This window comes from Bufo bufo, chromosome 4, assembly GCF_905171765.1.
Source record: "Bufo bufo chromosome 4, aBufBuf1.1, whole genome shotgun sequence".
Classification (NCBI taxonomy): domain Eukaryota; kingdom Metazoa; phylum Chordata; class Amphibia; order Anura; family Bufonidae; genus Bufo; species Bufo bufo.
The window spans coordinates 88,290,354-88,311,470 of NC_053392.1; positions in this window are offsets into that span (position 1 = coordinate 88,290,354).

A 21,117-nucleotide genomic window follows, 5' to 3' on the forward strand; every position below is an offset into this window, starting at 1 on the left:
CCTTGCCTGTGAAGCCATTTTTATGCAACGCAATGATGGCTGCACGCGTTTCTTTGCAGGTCACCATGGTTAACAATGGAAGAACAATGATTTCAAGCATCACCCTCCTTTTAACATGTCAAGTCTGCCATTTTAACCCAATCAGCCTGACATAATGATCTCCAGCCTTGTGCTCGTCAACATTCTCACCTGAGTTAACAAGACGATTACTGAAATGATCTCAGCAGGTCCTTTAATGACAGCAATGAAATGCAGTGGAAAGGTTTTTTTGGGATTAAATTAATTTTCATGGCAAAGAAGGACTATGCAATTCATCTGATCACTCTTCATAACATTCTGGAGTATATGCAAATTGCTATTATAAAAACTTAAGCAGCAACTTTTCCAATTTCCAATATTTATGTAATTCTCAAAACTTTTGGCCACGACTGTACATAACTAAGGCGCTTCCACTGTCCACCTAAATCTATGCCAGCTTCCTTGCTGTCTTACATTCAGATCATTTTGTACACCTAAAATAGGCGTAGAAAATGATAAATGAGATGGGCCTGCTGACCCGCCCCTTCCCCGCTCATGCCATGCCCCCTTTCTTGACCTGGCATGAGCATGGAAAACTCGCACATTCGGATGTAAATCCCCTTAGTGACCGAATCTGCGACAGATATACGCCAAAAAATAGCGTATATCTGATAATAAATGACCCGCTAAGTTCTTGCGTTTTATGCTGTAGACCCACCACCACCTTTGCACCGATTCCATTTTGTCTATATCTTTTTGTCGGTGAGGTCTCTAGAACTGGACATAGTGCTCCAGATGTGGTCTCACTAGCTCTCTATACAGCGGGGTCATCTCCTTTGTGGTTATACCTCTAGCTATACGGCCAAGCATCCCACTTCCTCTCCTAGCTTCCACCTGCCCATGCTGTCACTCATTTTGAAACTGTCTGACATCAGAACCTGTAGATCCTTCTCTTCTGAAGTCTTGGCTAACACAGAACTGCCAATATATACGTGGATGGAGGGTTCCTTCTCCCTAAAGTGCATTATTTTACACGTGGACACATTGAACTGCAGTTTCCATTGTTTGGACCATTTGTCAGTAGAAGCTAAATCTTTTTCCATGTTACTAATCCCTCCAGGAATATCCACTCTTTTTGGGGTCCACACTTTTGTGTCACCCCAATCTGACAAACCTTGCCTACTAAACCTTCTCAAATGTCGCCTAAAAAAGTATTAAAAAGAATAGGACCCAGGACAGTCCCCTAAGGTCCACCACTTAGACTCATCTCTCCTCGGATGGCACACCATTTACAGCAACCCTCTGGTGTCTATCCATCAGTCAACTGCCTATCCATTGAATTGTCCAATCTTTAATTATATTTAATCTATCAGTTTATGTGGCACTGTATCAAAGCCTTTGCTGAAGTCCAGGTTGGCAATATCCATGGTGTCACGGTGCCACCTTCATCCAGCACAGATTTTGCACGCTGGATTATAACTCTTTCCCGTTACTGGCTGGAGTAAAATCCAGCAAGCTGCATGTAACAAGGAGTACGGACGCACTCGTAATCTCAAATTCAATTAATCTGATGAATAAGCACTTTCAGTGGGTAAAGGGCGCTGCTCTTGGCTATAAGGAAACTTTATGGAGATAATGGAGAAGAATGTGGAAAATTCAATGTTCACACAAGAACTACTGGAAAGTCTACTTGTATCATGAGGGCCAGGCACGTCTCCGAAAAACATCTGTGTTTTCAGTGTCCTGTTGGAATGAACTCACTCCCAGGTGCCAGTTCCCGGAGTGTACTCAGCTTACTATTTCTACTCCAGCCATGACAGCTGAAGATAGCAATGATTTATAGCTCTATAGAAACCACATTATAGTATTAGCCTGGATCTCCACTCTCTCTGTATATTTGATGGACTTGATAATACCAGAACCATTCCAGATAAAGTTATATCTCTGAAGAAGAAAAAGATAAATGCTGTATGATTGGAGTGCAGCCGGTGGGCTTCACAGGTGTTTACCCAAGCGGCCTGGTTTCTGGCCAGAAAACCTGTTGAAATAGGTACAACCTGCTGTTCTTCGGTCCCTTGGGTCCTCAACTACTAGTATACTAATATTGTGAGTGATCCCAGAGGAGAATAACACTTAAAAGTTTTTTCTTGGGAAAGATTTAAACCTGAAAGAAGACAGAAATGAAAAAAATAAATAAAAAAAATCAACCATACGCACCCAGCCCCTGCAGTTCCGTCACTGGTCGGGTCTCTGCTGCATTCCCTCTACATGCTGAAGATGCTAGGAAAGGCTTGCCAAGGCTGTGATTAGGCACTGTGAGCCAGAGGATTGTTACCTTCCTGATCCATATGTTCAGGTGCCCATTCTTTAGCATCAGCATTCTGCATTTCCCCTTATGAACCAGAAAACCTGGAGGAAAACGTGAATATAGGGATTTAGTAGGGTGCACCAGGGTGAGGGTCTAGGATGGGATTGTGTCAAGGCGGCTGTTCTGTGGATTTAGGGCATCTAGGGTGTGATAGGGTGAGTTTTAGTACCCCCAGTTTACCGCTCCACCACCTGATTATTGCTGTGTCTTGTGGGCATTACTTTTTTCCTGGAACAGCACGGTGGCTCAGTGGTTAGCACTGGTGCCTAGCAGTGCTGGGGTCCTAGGTTTGAATCCGACCAAGGACAACATCTGCATGGAGTTTGTATGTTCTCCCTGTGTTTATGTGGGTTTCCTCCCACACTCCAAAGACATACTGATAGGGAATTTAGATTGTGAGCCCCATTGGGGACAGTTGGATGCTAATGTCTGTGAAATAAGTGCATCAAATAAATTTGATGCTACTATTCTACTTGTACTACGGACCTTTCTGACATAATAGTCGTATCTTGTTGATTTTTTTCCTCTTATGTTTTTTAAAGGTTGTGTTTTTGTAGCCGTGATCTTTCAGTGATAGCATAGTGGAGATCCCCTACCAAAGAGTCGCTGGGCTCAGGTGGACCCACCCTGTGCATTTTAATGGTCAATATGTAATACTGTATTTCTCCTGAAAAGTATGGCAGTTTCTTAAGTGGGACCCATTGTGACCAACTTCTCAGCCGATTATAATAAAAAGCTGCTTTAAAGGGGTTAGCTGGTAGTTAAAGGGTCTGTCCAGCCTTGGAGCCAATAACCACTTTAGTACTGGCCTGTGCCCCTGAACATGACAAAGGAACACTCACATGTCTGCAATGCTCCATTCCCAGCTGCTTCCGGTCCCACAGGAATAGACTGGATGCCATCACTATTTAAGCTCTTTGTGACCGTTGTGGCCTGTAATTGGCTGCAGCAATGGGACCAAGACATTTCCTGGTCTTGTGGGGACCAGAAGAGGGAGAGAACGAAGCAGCGATGGGACCCCATAGTCTTTCTTCTTTCATGGGCATAGGAGTGTACTAAATGTTGTCGGCTCCAAGGGAACATTTTAAATATTGATGCCCTGTCCAGTGGGGATCTGACTCCTAGCACCCCTGCCGATCGGCTGTTGAAGAGGCCATGGCGCTTGGGCAAGCACTGTAGCCTCTTCCTTGGCCTGGGATATCACGTTCATCGATGACATGGCCTATGTGCAGCTCAATTGAATTCAAGCGAATGGGATTGAACTGCGATATCAAGCACAGCCAATATACTATGGATGGCCCTGTTCTTGGCATACAAGGAAGAGGTCACAGTGTTAGTCCAAGTGCCACAGCCCCTTCCTGGAGCTAGACCTCCACTGATCTGACATTGATGACCTATCCTATCTTGAGGATACATCATAAATATGTAAGTCCTGGACAACCCCTTAAACTGTTGCAATGTGCTACTGTATCTGAAGTCACTTATTTTCCTTGGTAACTGTCCCCGATAGGGCTCATAATCCAATTTTGCTATATTAAGCACTCACTTCTAGGATCAATTTTGTAGGAAGCCAATTAACCCATCAGTATGTTATTGGTGTGGGAAGAAACTGGAGAAGCCAGAAGCGACTGATGCAAACATGGGCAGATGTTGCCCCTGGTCAGATTCGTTTGGCAGACCCCAGTGCATGCAAGAATGCACAGAGTCCCTGTATTATTACAGCTGGAGACACCTGCGTTTCTCGCTATAATTGCAAGGCCTAATCGGACGCCACCATCTAAACCGTGATATTTTATTTTTAACATGTAATAGCACGAGGGAATTTCCCTTCTGACTTAAATTTTTTTTTTTGCTCGGCAATTGCCAAAAGATTGTTCAGCAGAGGATGGAGTAACATCATGACCTCTGCACTGTTTGCTTGAGGTGTAAAAAGTTGCAGGACTCTAAAGAAGAACATCTATTTACATCTCAAACACAACAAATTATCTGGCTTCAAATCAGCTAATGTGGCGCAGAAGCTGCTTATTTCCTCTCTCTTAAGTGTTCAGCAATTATTTCCTAATCTGTACATTGTTGCTTTGTGAGTTCTTCAAGAAAAGAGACACTAGATGACCAAGTATATAACAGTCAAACCAGCCCTGTCTCCATAGGTGCTCAGACAGACTGGGAACACAATGGAAACCACCGAAGGCTATATTGATTTAGCAGCGTCTGATAAGAACTGAGGCACCATGGACACCTTAAATTGCATGTACATTAGAGGTTAGTATGCCTTATCAGCCCCAGCCTTGACAAGTCTGACAATGAAGGATCTCACTCTGGAACATCAATGCTATGGATTAGCTCTCCATGAGGCTTGTCAACTACTGCCAAGTTGTTAAGTGTGAACAAATTTAGAGAATGTTAAGGTGTCTATAGTCATTTAGTGGTTGTCTCAGGAAGGCTATGGGGTCCTGCTGATACTAACTGAGCCATGAAGGTTTGCAGGGAAATACTGAAGGATGGGGTCTCTATAGAGGGTGTCCTTACAGATCAGAGAGTGTATGCAAGGCACGTGTATGCTTATGGGCAAGGATTCGGCTTAAAGGGAACCTGTCATCAACTTTATCCTGACCTCACTGAGGGCAGCATAAAATAGTGACAGAAATGCTGATTTCAGCGGGGTGTCACTCATGGAAGTGGTTGCCGAGAACCAGCATCATAATCATTGGAGCACAGGCCTTGAAAAGAGTCAAACCTACTTGAGAAGAGTCATGGTTATTCATAATCTCCTGCTCTCTCACCCATCTGCTGATGATTGGCAGTTCTCTCCTAGAGAGAAAGGGAGAAAACTAGGTAGAAGACTGTCAATCATCAGCAGGTGGGAAGGGAGAGCAGGACTTCATGAATCACCATGACTCTTCTCAGGTGGCCATGAATCTCTTCGCAATGATTGTGATGTCAGTTCTCGGCAACCACTTACTCTTAACTTTTAAATGACAGACCGCTGAAATAAACTCACCTGTCTCTACGTTATGCTGCCATTAGTATGGACAACATAAAGTTGATGACATGTTCCCTTTAAGCAGGGACCTGAATCTCCTTAAAGGGTTTCTATCACTTCATATCACATATTTAGGTGTCAGACACTAGCGATCCGCTAGTGTCTGCTCTAACAAACCATCCTAATATGATAGGTTTTGGGGCAGCCGTTTTGCTAAAATAACAACTTATATCTATATGCTAATGAGCCTCTAGGTGCTATGGGGGCTTCCCTGCTCAGACATCTCCACTGCGCCTGCGCCGATGACATCATAGTGCTCCGAGGAACAGGCGCAGTGGAGATGTCTGAGCAGGGAAGCGGTCAGACATTCACTGCGCATGCGCAGAACAGAGACGCGCACGGAGAGGATCGCATTCAGCAGGAGATGGGCGGGCTGGAGGGACGCGCTGGGCGGCGACAGTTTAGGAAGGTAGACGGAGCCTCTAGGTGCTAATGACGCCCCCATAGCACCTAGAGGCTCATTAGCATATAGATATAAGTTGTTATTTTAGCAAAACGGCTGCCCCAAAACCTGTTATATTAGGATGGTTTGTTAGAGCAGACACTAGCGGATCGCTAGTGTCTGACACCTAAATATGTGATATGAAGTGATAGAAACCCTTTAAATACATCAGTCCTGCAAGGAGACTTACTGGAAGTACTCCATGGTATGGATACTTATTGACAATGCTCCACTGGAAACTAATAGGTAAGAGGTATTTCACAAGAAAGAGAACCATCTTGCCAGCGCCTCGCACTCGAAGTCAAGATCCAACTTTCCGACAAGCCTTGGGGTTTGATAACGGAATGTGACCAAGCCAGATATCTATCCGTAGACAGCTGTTTCGGGTGCTTGCCCCTCATCAGCACGGAGTAGGAATCTGGCTTGGCTATATTCTCTGGTCAAATCCCAAGGCTTGTAGGAATCTGGCTTGGCTATATTCTCTGGTCAAATCCCAAGGCTTGTTGGAAAGTTGGATCTTGACTCATAGGGAGCCACTTCTAATAGGTGGCACTGGCGAGATGGTCCTCTTTCTTGAGACAAGGATTCGCCTTTGAAATCAATGGGAATTACTAAGAATTGTAATGATAGAGACAGCAAATTACAGTCAGGTCTTGACAAGAGCTAAAACTCCTTTACACAGGCCGACAGAGCAGTCAATTTGGGAACAAGCTGCTCATTTCTGATAATTACCTGCTCATCAGGGGAGGTGAGAACTGCATTTACATGCAGCAATCACCTCCGCTGTGTGGAGACGAGGGATCGCTGCTGAGATAACTTTTTCCTATGGAGAATCATTGTTTCTGGGCAACAGGTCAGTAAATTGCAAGTTTTACTGAATCTTTTCCTGTAAAACTTTATATCAATCTGCTTAGCTCCTACTGCTCTCCAAAATGGTTCTGCTAGATTAAGCAGCATTTTCAGGGTGACAGGTTCCTTTTAAAGGACTTTCTGTCACCATCTGCTAAGCACCAACCTCCCCCTCATAGTTTAGAACAAGGTAGAAAAGCATTTGCAATATGTCAATTGAAGGTCTCACTGATTGACCATAATACAGCCTCATGTACAAGGTCTTAGGCCTAGTTCACACATTAGTGTTTTGGTCACTGATTTCCATTAGTGAGTTTGAGCCAAAACTTGGTGTGCGTTGAAAACACAAAAGAAGGGCAAACCTTTCCATTATACCTTATCTCTGTGTAGGCGCCGCTCTCAATTGTGCCTCATAATCACTGATGGAAATCACTGGTAAAACACTGACATGTGAACGAGGCCTTAGTTCGGTGAAATATGTTAAAGGTCTTCTTTCATCAGAAACATCGTTATTAAACCAGCTGACTTTAGACATGTGCTAATGTCAGCTGAAGCTAACAGTCTTTGTCCCTTTTTTCTGTATGCCTCCGTTTTTGTGAAAAATAAATTTTTATTTTATGCAAATGAGCCTCTAGGGGCAATGGAGGTGTTGCCCCTACTCCTAGAGGCTTAGCTCAACCTCCTCTAGCCACGCCCTTATCATGTTGAGCTACCAAAAAAAACTACAGTTTGTCCCACAAAAAACAAGCCCTCTACAGCTCTACAGAAATCTAAAAAAGTTATGGCTGTAAGAAAATGGTGATGCAAAGAAAATGTTTTTTGTTTTTAAAAGTAATAAAGCAAATAAAAACTATACAAATTGCCATAATCGTACTGACCCGTCTAATATGGACATCATGTCATTTTTAGTGTACGGTGAATGTCGTAATATGAAAACCCCAAAAACCTTTGCGTAATTTATTTTTTTCAATTTTACAGACATGGTAAACTATATGGTACCATTAAAAAAATGCATCTTGTCCCACATAAAACAAGCACTTATTTGGCTATGTGAACGCAAAATTAAAAAAAGTTATGGCTACTGGAATGTGGGGAGGAAAAATAAAAAATGCAAAAATGAAAAATGGGCCCAGTCTTTAAGGGGTTAATGCTCACCTCTCCAGGTAGGTGATGTGTGCAGAAACTGTTCACAACCTGAGCTACAAAATGTCAAACAAAAGATCCTTATTGATTCGACATCCTGGTTTATTGGGCAGTGAGCCTTCAACGCTGAGATAAAGTTCTGTTTTCTTTGGACAGTTCTATATTGTTCATGGAAACAGAAAACTTCCTTATATTTTGACTGCATCCTTATTAAATCTCAGATCATTTTCTCCAGTAGGTTTCCTTAAAGAAACACCCATGTGCAGAAGCGTTGCCCTTAAAATGCAATATGAATATGAGAGGCCCACCCACTGCAGACAGTACCCTTATCCTGAGACCCTTGGTCTAATAGTACATTTTAACCTTTTCTGGTTGGGGGCCACATTGTCAGATTGAACCAATCACAAGGGCCAGAAAATAGAACTTATAGGGGTATTACGGACTGAAACACTGTATTTATGGCATATTGAACATACCGTATGTAACATAAATGTCTGGTTACACCTCCAGGACTCCCATCTAATGGAAGAATACATGAAAAAATGCATGTGAGTAGCCACAAGACATAGACATATATGTCTGTTACCAGATGGTTGGGGGCCGCACAAAATAGTATTGAGGACCACCAGTGGCGTACATGGAGAAGTAAGGGCACCATAGCAAGGATCTAACCAGGCCCCCCACATAGGACAGAAGGGTTTCTGCCTAAACACCTTTCAATGACCCTTGGGCCATTTTTCCATTGCCTCATTTGCTAACAGTTGCTCCTTTAGAGGTTAGAGTCCTGACCAGGTTTTCATCTCCAGTAGAAGAGGAGATAATCCAACTAAGACTGGGCCCACTCTTTCCCTGGGCCCCATAGCAGTCGCATGGTCTGCCGCTATGGTAGTTACGCCCCTGAGGACCACATGTGGCCCCCAGGCCGCAGTTTATGCACTCATGCAATAGGGGATATCTGGGAAATACTTATTCACAACATTGTGTAACTTAAAGGGGTTGTCTGGGCTTTTTCTATTGATGAGCTATCCTCAGGATAGGTCATCAATATCAGATCGGCGGGGGTCCGACACCCAACACCCACACCGATCAGCTGTATGAGGAGACAGAGCGCGCAGTATGCATGCGCCGTCTCCCTTCTCTCTTCCTGCACTCCGCTGTATGTCTATGGGACAGCAGCAGCGGACAGGAAGAGAGAAGGGAGACGGCATGTGTGCACTTCGCACGCCGTCTCCGCAAACAGCTGATCGGCGGGGGTACCGGGTGTAAGACCCCCACCGATCTGATATTGATGACCTATCCTGAAGATAGGTCATCAATACAAAAAGCCCAGGCAACCCCTTTAAAGGGGTTTTACAAGATTTAAATATGGATGACCTATCCTCTGATCAGTAGGGGTCCAACAGCCGAGACCCCGCCTATAAGCTGCGCTCGCAGTAGCGCCACAGCCTTTTCTCAGTTTTCCCTAGGCCAGGGATGCTCAACCTGCGGACCTCCAGCTGTTGTAAAACTACACCTCCCACGATGCCCTTCTGTAGGATGATAGCTGTAGGCTGTCAGGGAATGATGGGAGTTGAAGTTTTGCAACAGCTGGAGGGCCGCAGGTTGAGCATGCCTGCCCTAGGCCATGTGATGTCACATTCATCGGTCACATGGCCTAGGCGCAGCTCAGTCCCTTTGAAGTGAATGGGGTTGAGCTGTGATACCAAGCACAGCCGCTATACAATGGACAGCGTTGTGCTTGGTGAGCTGAGAGAAGGCTGTTGCGCTCACCGGAAAACCATGCCTTCTCAAAACAGCTGATCATCGGGGATCCTGGGTATCGGATCCCCACCGTTTGGATACTGATGACCTATCCAGAAGATAGGTCATCGGTATTTAAACCTCGGAAAACCCTTTCAAGGTGGCCTTACACACTCAATAGTTGTCAACTTATTCCCTCAATAAACCTATGAGTATTTGAGGGGCAGTTATCTTATATATGGTTGGCTTTGGAAGAAGATGACATACCATTTACCAGCATGTCTGATAATGGTACTCTATAATGTCTGATGATATATACAGGGGTTGCCCCATGAACAATATTCTACATTTTTCAGACCAGCACCTTGATCTGAAAACTTTTGTAATGGCATGTCATTAAATGTAGTATAGTCACTGAGTTATTCAGTAAAATTTATCTGCATAGTGCCACCTGCTCTTTTTTATTTTCCTTATTTGTTCGCCATGTACTGTATGTGTGCCCTCATGTAACCACTTCTACCAACACTTCCTTAACAGCTAGGTCAGAACGGCCTAGATGGCGGGAAATTTGTGGAAATGACCCTCCTGCTTCTCTCAGTCCAATGATATGCCGTCTCTCAAAGTCTGTCAACTGAGCAAAATGTCTTTGAGGAGGTACACTACCCAAAAGTAGCCTCTGAGAGTCTTTTTATAGGGTAGCAGGGGAAGCACTTTTGCGCCCTTGTGGCAAGAGCCAGTGTCTATTCAGACCGCACCTGTAATCATTTACATATCTCGGTGAGACATAACTGCATGCTGAGTTTTGCAGCAATCCGACATATCTATCTGGGTGCATTATTTTTTCTGTCAATGACTGTAATACGAAAGGAAAATAGTTGTAATGACACCAGTATTAGGGATGAGCAGACCCTTGGATGTTTGGGTTCGGCCGAACTTCGGGTCAAAGTTCGAGTTCAGGACCCGAACTTGACCTGAACCCCATTGAAGTCAATGGGGACGCGAACTTTGGTGCACTAAAATGGCTGTAAAATAGTCATAGTAAGGGCTAGAGGGCTGCAAAAGGAAGCAAAATGGGGGTTAGAGCAGGACAATTGCCCTGCAAAAAATGTGGATAGGGAAATGACCTAAAATAACATAGAATATAAAAAAATAAAAAAATAATAATCTTGAACTAGTAGGCAGTGGTCAAAGTGGAGTAGGAGGTTGAGGAGGCGGTAGATGTGGCGGTGTAGGTGGAAGCAGCGGAGGAGGTGTAGATAGCCAAGATGTTTCTCCCCCCCCCCTTTATTTATTTATTTATTTATTTATTTTTTGCAAATTTGGAAGGCCCCAAAACATTGGGAAATGGAAAAGAAAACAAAGAGAAAGTGCTCTGGAGTATAACAATGGCTGGGTGCGGCCGGTATACTTGTCTACTCAGCACAAGGTACGGACAAGGCCCGAGGGATCCATACCTGGTTCATTTTAATGAACGTGAGCTTGTCCACATTGGCTGTGGACAGGCGGCTGCGCTTGTCTGTGTTCACCCCCCCTGCTGTGCTAAACACACGTTCGGACAATACACTGGCTGCAGGGCAAGCCAGCACCTCCAAGGCGTAAAGGGCAAGCTCAGGCCATGTGCCCAATTTGGAGACCCAGAAGTTGAATGGGGCAGACCCATCAGTCAGTACGTGTAGGCATATGCACATGTACTGTTCCACCATGTTGCTGAAATACTGCCTCCTGCTAAGACGTTCCGTATCAGCTGGTGGTGCTGGTTGTTGTGGCATGCTGACAAAACTTTTCCACATTTCAGCTATGCTAACCCTCCCTTCTGAGGTGCTGGCAGTGCCCCAGCTGTGTCGGTGACTTCTTCCTCCTCCTGCTCTGCCTTCGCCTTGTGCTTCCACTGAGCCCCCGGTGTCAGGTGGGAATAATACCATCAGCAGCGCGTCTAACAGCATGCACTTGTACTCGCGCATCTCCTGATCACGCTCCAGTGACGGAATTAAGGATGGCATGTTGTCCTTGTAGTGGGGATCCAGCAGCGTGGCCACCCAGTAATCAGCACTGGTTAGAATGTGGGCAACTCGGCAGTCGTTGCGCAGGAACTGCAGCATGTAGTCGCTCATGTGTGCCAGGCTGCCCAGAGGTAACGACAAGCTGTCCTCTGTGGGAGGTGTATCGTCTGTGTCCTCTATATCCCCCCAGCCACGCTCCAGTGATGCCCATGAGCTGCTTTGGGTGCCACCCTGCTGTGGACACGGTTCCTCCTCCTCATCCTCCAGAACTGTGTCCTGGCTGGACAGTTGTGTACCTGGCCTCTGTTGGTGCAGGAACCCACCCTCCGAGCCACTTGTGAATGACTGGCCTGATAACCGTGGAAATGATCCCTCTTCCTCCTCTTCTTCCACCTGTGCCACATCCTCTTCCATCATTGCCCAAAGCGTTTTTTCAAGGAGACATAGAAGTGGTATAGTAACGCTGAGGACGGCGTCATTGGCACTGGCCATGTTGGTGGAGTACTCGAAACAGTGAAACACGGCACACACGTCCAGCATGGAGGCCCACTCGTTGGTGGTGAAGTGGTGCTGTTCCGCAGAGTGACTTAACTGTGCGTGCTGCAGCTGAAAATCCACTATTGCCTGCTGCTACTCGCACAGTCTCTCCAGCATGTGCAAGGTGGTGTTCCACCTTGTGGATATGTCGCATATAAGGCGGTGAGTGGGAAGGCCGAAGTTACGCTGCAGTGCAGACAGGCGAGCAGCAGCAGGGTGAGAACGCCGAAAGTGCGCACAGACGGCCCACACTTTCTGCAGCAGCTCTGACATAATCGGGGTAATTTTCAGGAACCTCTGCACCACCAACTTCAGCACATGCGCCAGGCAAGGGATTTGTTTCAAACCAACTAGGCCCAGAGCTGCTGCGAGATTTCGCACATTATGGCACCAACCACTCATCGGTCTGTTGTTCTATGCCCGTCCACAGCTCCTGCGCGGTGTCGGGTTTTTCCCCCAAACAGATGAGTTTCAAAACAGCCTGCTGTCGTTTCCCCCTGGCTGTGCTGAAGTTGGTGGTGAAGGTGTTACGCTGACTGGATGAGGAGGTGGTAGAAGAGGAAGCGGAGGATGAGGCAACAGGAGGCAACGAGAAACGTCCTGCAATCCTCGGTGGCGGAAGGACATTTGCCAAACTGCTATCCGCCTCAGGCCCAGCCGCCACTGCATTTACCCAGTGTGCAGTTAGGGAGATATAATGTCCCTGCCCGTGCTTACTGGTCCATGTATCAGTGGTTATGTGGACCTTGCCACAGATGGTGTTGCGCAGCGCATACCTGATTCCGCCACTTGGTTGTGCAGGGCAGGAATGGCTCGCCTGGAAAAGTAGTGGCGGCTCGGAACCACGTACTGTGGGACAGCCACCGCCATAAGGTTTTTAAAAGTCTCTGTCTCCACCAGACGGATTGACAGTATTTCAAAGGCCAGGAATTTTGAAAGGCTGGCATTCAGGGCCAGGGATCGCTGGTGGGTAGGGGGGTACTTCCTCTTTGTGTCCAGTGTTTGGGGGATGGACAGCTGAACCCTTTCATGGGACAGTGTGGAGATGCTTGGTGACGGTGGTCGAGGTGGTGGTGTCGCTGCCACATCCCCTGTTTGCGGGGTGGCAGGTGCCACTGTCACTCCAGAGGGGGAGGAAGAGGCCGAGACTGCAGCAGAAGAGGGAGCAGGAGGAGCCTGAGATCTTTAGTGGTTTTTGAGGTGTGTACTCCACTGCAGCTCGTGCTTTGCATTTAGATGCCTGGTCATGCAGGTGGTGCTCAGGTTTAGAACATTTATGCCTCGCTTCAGGCTCCGACTGCACAGCGTGCAAACAACTCGCGTCTTGTCGTCAGCACATTGTCTGAAGAACTGCCATGCCAGGGAACTCTTTGGAGCTGGCTTTGGTGTGCTCAGTCCCTGGGTGTGGTGGGCAGTAGCAAGCGTACTGGCTAGGGGACGGCCACTCTGCTTTTGCACCCTGCTCCCTCTTTTGCTATGCGGCTGGCGCTGTGTGACCACCAGCTCTTCCTCCGAACTGCACAGATCACTCGCATGACCTTGATTCCATGTGGGGTCTAGGACCTCGTCATCCTCCACATCATCTTCCACCCACTCTTCACCTCTAGTGGCGTGCCTAGGGTGTTTGGCACCCAGGGCAGGTCCTTTCTCTGGCACCCCCCCCCCCCCAAATACTTTAAAAAAATTGTACCCCCTCACAGTAGTATTGCCCTCATTATACAACCTTCACAGTAGTTTTGTACAGATGTGTGCCCACTCACAGTAGTTATGCCCACATTGTGCCCTCTCAGAGTAGTTATGCCATCTCTGTGCGCCTTTCACAGTTGTAATGCCCTCTTTGTGCCCCCTTTATAGTAATAATCCCCATTGTGCCCCTTCACAGTAATAATGCCCATTGTGTCCCCTTCATAGTAATAATCCTCATTGTGCCCCCTTTATAGTAATAATGCCCACTGTGCCCCTTCACAGTAATAATGCCCACTGTGCTAGTAATGCCCTCTGAGCCCCCTCGATAGTAGAAATCCCCATTGTGCCCCTTTCACAGTAATAATGCCCACTTTGCCCCCTTCACAGTAATAATGCCCATTGTGCCCCCTTAACAGTAATAATGCCCATTGTGCCCTCTTCACAGTAATAGTGCCCATTGTGCCCCTTCACAGTAATAATGCCCATTGTGCCCCTTCACAGTAATGATGCCCATTGTGTCCTCTTCACAGTAATAATACCCACTGTGCTAGTAATGCCCTCTGTGCCCCTCCATAGTAGAAATCCCCATTGTGCCCCTTCACAGTAATAATGCCCACTGTGCCCCCTTCACAGTAAGAATGCCCACTTTGCCCCCTTCACAGTAATAATACGCACTGTGCCCCCTTCATTGTAGTAATGCCCTCTGGCTCTGTGCCTCCTCCATAGTAGAAATGCCCATTGTGCCCCCTTCACATTAGTAATGGCCTCTGTGCCCCCTTCATAGTAGTAATGCCCTCTGTGCCCCCAGCTGTTTGAAGAGAGGGCAGCGCTGATATGAGAGCTGCTTTCTCTGTTCTGTTCACCTGCTCATCGTAGTATTTGCAGTGATGAGCAGGTAAACAGAGCAGAGAAGTCAGCGCTCATGCCCAAAAAAAGCTGACAACCCCTTTAAAGACATACTTGGAAAACATTACATACAGTGCTACAGAACATACAGGGTAATACAGCGCCACATATGTACCGCTTACATCCAGTGACTTCTCTTTTCTGATGTAGATATTCTCTTTCCTCTTCTTCTCCTATTAGACCAGACCACCGTGGTGACTTCTTTCAGCCGCGCCTCATCTCTGCAGAGTTTAACAAACAGACATCTTATTTTCCTACTTTTCCATCATCCTCCCACCTTGTCAACACCCCATCCTGCCACCGATACTGTGTCCGCTGTGCTCCCCAATACTTTCCTGCAGAAACAGTCTCCCTGAAAATACTGGTACCACACAGAAGCGTCAATACAAAAACACCACTTTATATTGTGTGCTAGTAATAAAAAAAAAAACACCTACTTTTCAGATCAGACCCCCATATAAAACCCTAAATGAGATCCCCCAATCTCAGACCAAATCCCTTTAGACCCCATATAAGACCCCAGTTTTAAATTTCAGATCAGACCCCCATTAGACCTCCATGTAAGACCCCGACTCAATATCAGACCTCAGATAAGACCCCCATATAAGACCCCCATTAGACTTCCAGACCCACATATCAGACCTCAGACCAGACCCTTATATCAGACCTCCAGACCCCCATTATACCTCCAGACCCCCACTAGACCTCCAGACCCCCATTAGACCTCCAGACCCCCACATCTTAGCCCCATTAGACCCCCAGACCCCCAATCAGACCCCCATACCCCCAATCAGACCCCCCTAGACCCCACAGTCAGACCTCCAGACCCCCAATCAGACCCCCATTAGACCTCTAAACCCCCCCCCAGTCAAATTTCCAGACCCCCAATCAGACTCGCATTAGACCTCCAGATCCCCAATCAAACCACCATTAGACCTCCAGACCCCCAATCACACACCCATTAGACCTCCAGACCCCCAATCAGACCCCCATTAGACCTCAAGACCCCAGTCAGACCTCCATACCCCCAATCAGACCCCCATTAGACCTCTAGACCCCCAGTCAGACCTCCAGACCCCCAATCAGACCCCATAAGACCTCTAGAATCCCCAGTCAGACCTCCAGACCCCCATTAGACCTCCAGACCCCAATTCAGACCTCCAGACCCCCAATCAGAACTCCAGACCCCCAAACAGACCTCTAGACTTCCCAGTCAGACCTCCAGACACCCAATCAGACCCCAATTAGACCTCCAGACCCCCAATCAGACCTCCATTAGACCACTACAGACCCCCCAGTCACACCTCCAGACCCACCCAGTCAGACTTCCAAACCCCCCCAGTCAGACCTCCAGACCCCCCATAGACCGCTCCAGACCCCCATTAGACCTCTCCAGACCCCCCATTAAACCTCCATATCAGACCTTAGATCAGACTGTAAAATAATAAAGTCACTCACCCCTCCGGCCACCACTCTCCCTGTTCTGGCTCTCTTCTCTTCTTAGGGCCCGCTCTTCAGTTACCTGAACTCTTGCAGCATCAGGTCAGAGTGTGCTCTGAATGCATCAGTTTGCCTCCATTCAGCCTCCATTCCGCTCTGGAGGCGAACACCAAAACGCTGCTTGCAGCGCTTTGATGTCTGCCTGACGATGCGGAGCCAAACGGATCCGTCCTGACTTACAATGTAAGTCAATGGGGATGGATCTGTTTTCACTGACACAATATGGTGCAATTAAAAACGGATCCGCCTCCTATTGACTTTCAATGTAAGTCAAAACGGATCCGTTTGCATTATCATGAACAAAAAAAAATTAAAATTTTTTTTTTTTTTGTTCATGGAAATGCAAACGAATCTGTTCTGAACGGATACAAGCATTTGCATTATAGTTGCGGATCCGTCTGTGCAGGTACCAGACGGATCCGCACCTAACGCAGGTGTAAAAGTAGCCTTAACTACAGTATATTAATTTCCCTGTCACGGATGCTGTGCAGGTGTACCTCACACCAAAAATGGTGCATTGCACCCACAAAATAATCACAAAAAATTGCTATAGGTCACCCACAGAATTAGCAGCCAGATGAATTATTACATTTATGTGTCAGGGGTGTAAAGCTGGTGTATTGCACCCACAATAAAATCACTATAGGTCACCCACAGAATGAGATTCCTAACACTCTCCCTCACTTCAGCTGCCTGCTTCCTGTCCCTGCACTACTTAGAGCTGATGGGCGGTGCTACACGTGATCCAGCTTGTATAGAGGCTGGGTCACATGATGCACCAGCCAATCACAGCCATGCCATTACTAGGCCCTGCAGCCTTTCAACAAGCTTTATTAAATGCCCGAACACCAAACTTGAACCCTAACTTTTGCTGCAGTTCTGGTTCGCTCAAGACAAACCAGTATTAAAGAAAGCACATGGTAGATGAGGGCCCTGTTAAAGATTTAGCACTGGGGCCCAGGTTCTTAAAGTTACACCTCTTCTATAACATGTAAGTAAAAGTGGCCCATGCACCTTCAGTAGCTGTGGGTCGAACGGTCATTTGGCTGAGATTTATTCTTTGCAACTCCCTGGTTCACATGGACGCTTTGCTTGGTGCTTTGCATCCGACGGGGAACCACTCCCTGGAACAGGCTTCTGGAGTTCACAACACGTATGTGAACCTAGTCTAATTCCTCTACAACAACTGATCTCTATCTGCATCCTATCCCCTTGTAAGATTGTAGTCTCAACTTAGCCCAGGACTGGCTACATCTTCCATAGCTGCTTCTAGCTTCATAGGTAGCCTTCCTGCCCTATTCTTTACTAGGCCCCCTATTTTAAAAGGGGTTTCCCACTAATAATGGTTATCCCCTGTCCACAGGATACGATCACTGAGGTCTTACTGCTAGGATCCCCATTGATCACAAGAACAGGGGTCCCAGAGTCCCCTATGAGCATGTTTGACCAATTTTCTAAAGGGCTGCCGTGTACAGTTGTCTCCACCAGTCCCATAGAAGTGAATGGAGATATGGTCAACATAAACGCCACAGCTTCATTCACATAGGGAACTCTGGGACCCCCATTCTTTTGATCACTGGAGGACCCAACGGCCAGAATCCCCCCCCCCCCCTTCACCAGCGATCAGACATTAATCCCCTTGGGTTGACAGATGCAGATATCATTTGGAGCAGAAGGGGACATCACAGAGGAAGATGGCTGTAATCATGTTACATAGCAAGTTGTATGTCTTATAAAAGTCACATTTTGTTTTGAACTTCAATATTGTACCATATCTACCCCTATGTAGCCATAACCCGCAGGATGCAACCGATGGTTTATGGGTTGTATTTTGTGTTCATGTTCAGTACTGAAATTACCAAAGAGCCATCATAACCATAGAACATGCTGATAACTGGATGCTCATAGATAGGCATCTGTGCTACACTTCTATGTTACACGTACATACCTAGATATATGATTAAATACCTAAAATTCCGATAACGTGTTGAGCAAAGGTGCTATGTTTTTTTGTAAGCTGTTGTTTCCTGTCTTGTCTTTGCAAGTGGAAAATTCTGTGTCATATTGTACTATATAAGATAAGATGCCTCAGAGAGGAAGTGACCTAGACTTTCATGTCCCATTTTGCTTGGGGATAATGGAGGAAGTCTAAGAGGTTTCGACCACCAATGTATGGTGTTTGCTTGCATAGAAGTGGATATTTAGTGTCAGCATTAGCAAGAGAAATAACACGGAGAGGTCTTCGTATAACGCTCCAGTTTAATGTCAAAAAGGTGCTATTGTTCATTAGGGTGGCCTGGCTATGGCTAGTAATCTCATTTTGGCAATACCGCCACTGTACACTGGTAACATAGCATCACTAAAGTCACTGTGCCAAGACTAGAAGAGAGAATTCAATACTGTCCTCAATTGCGTCGGAGCATGGAGACATTGTTTGACATCAAGAGATTCAGTGAGTTCAGTGCATCTGAGAACATCCAGTGCAACTCTGTTTTCCTTTTGTTATAACTCTTGACTTTCCCTTAAAATGTACCTTAAATTATGAGGAATAAATAATTGATACTAGAGGTCAAGGAAAGGAGTAGTAAAGGCAACATAAAGTGGTGACAGACATCTGATTTTAGTGATATGTCGCTTGTGAGCTAAAAGTAAGTGATTCCCGAGAATCAGCATTGCAATCATCGCAGCCCAGGCCTAGAAAAGAGTCATGGCTGCCTGAGCCATGATTCCTAGGTATTCATGATTTCCTACTCTCCCCACCCACTTGCTGATAATTGACAGCCTTCTTAGTTTTCTCCAATCATCAGCAGGTGGGCATCGAGAGCAGGAGATCATGAATAACTATGACTCTTCTCAGGCAGTTGTGTGACTCTTTAATAAAGTTGATGACAGGTTCCCTTTAACGTTTTCCGTAAGCACTTTACTGGTTGAAGGAGTTGAGAAGGTTTAAGAGGGTGGGATGGAATTGGAAGGGAGTTTCTCAAAGACAGAGGAAGCACAAGAGAAGTCGTGTATGTGAGGAGGTGATTCGAATGGAGTTTATCCACCTATCTTTAGGATAGGTTATGTTTATGGTGGTATTTGTAAAAAATAACTCCAATCTATTACATATTCTGAAAGATACCCACATTTCCTTGGTGGTTCATCTCAATTACTCCATACTGCACACCTATAGCTGCTGTCGGTGATGGCTTAGTATTGTACAAGATTTTCCTAAACTTTCTGGTGATGGTGATAAAAAAGGGTGCAAATCCCACTCCCTCAGTATTCAAGAACTGCCAGATGTCTCACTTACCATGGGCCATCTGTCCCTGCATGGTTGCCTTATGGCAACCTCAAGAAGCTGATCTGGAGACTGTCAGAAGGTTATTGGTGTGTCTGGCCAGTGGCAAATTGAATTGGCCCCAGAATTTAGCTAAATACCATTTGTCTTAACATCAATTTCTATTTATTTAAGTCTATTAGCAGAGTCTAATTGTGAATTGCTCATCCAATATCGTCGGATCTGTGCACAGGCTGCTTTTTGTTAGTCACCGTTTACCACCTCGTTCTCAGCTGAGGAAACAGTGCTGGAGGTTGGTAAATAGCTTGTGACAGTCCTTCTGAACAGACGTATAAAAAGCATTTGCTTATACCCAGGGATGAGCAAGCCTCAGCGCACCAGCTGGTGTAAAAATGACAGAATGTATGGATCTCAGCTTGGTACATCAGATTTTAATATAGTATGATAAGCTTTTTAATTAATTAATTTATTTTATGCACTTATATAGCGCTGACATATTCCACAGCACTTTACAGACATTAGCATCAAGCTGTCCCCAATGGGACTCGCAATTTAAATTCCCTATTAGTATGTTGTGGAGTGTGGGAGGAAACCGGAGTATCTGGAGGAAACTCGCGCAAACACGGGGAGAACACACTCCATGCAGATGTTGTCCTTGGTCGGATTCGAACCCAGGAACCCAGCTCTATCAGATATAACTGTATTATGTTACATTAATTTTTACTCAGCATGAAGCATAGCACAACTTACAATGGCCCAGTTTTACTAAACAGTGGCACAAATTGGAGCAAATAGGGTCTCTACAATGTTTTCTGACTTGCTCAAAAGGAGATTAGCCGGGGTTTTACTTGGCTTAAGATGTGATGTTTTGCGTTAAAATCGTGCCACTATTCTGGCATAAAATTCTGTCTCAAACTAACTAACCAATAGTTGGTATAGAGTCAGATAAAAGTGTTTATCCATGCACCAAATTTATCATCCAGCCTAAGCCGCTGTGATAAAACTGTAGTAGAGCTTCTTCAGACGTCTAGGTGCTTGTCCCAGGAGTCCCACTGTCCAAGACCCAGCAATAGTCTATGACTGGAGTCTTACAGGGGTATTCCCAGATTTTACTATTGATGTCCTATCCTCAGGATAGGCCATCAATATCTGCAGGGCTCTGATACCCGGCAACCTTGCCGATTAGCAATTCCAAAGTAGCTCCAGTGGCAGAACTACACAGATCCATCCACTGTGTAATGGATGGAACTGGTTACTGCCGCACTACTCCCATTGAAGTGAATGGGAGCAGCAGCTCCGTCCACTAAACTTCCAGCACTGGTGCTACTTTGAAACTTGTGATTGGCGGGGGTGCAGGTTGTCTGATCCTTGCAGATCAGATATTGATAGTCTATTCTGAGGACGAGCCATCAATAGTAAAATCCTGCACTACACCTTTGATTAAATTTCTGCATCGCATCAACGACACTATTGGCTGTCCTACTTGGTACATTGTGGTCTAGCCATCCATTGACATACAGATAATTGGGAAGATATAACCAATAACGAGTACTTGATATACTTATTGGTAGGACTAATTATCTCAAGTACTGTACTCTATCT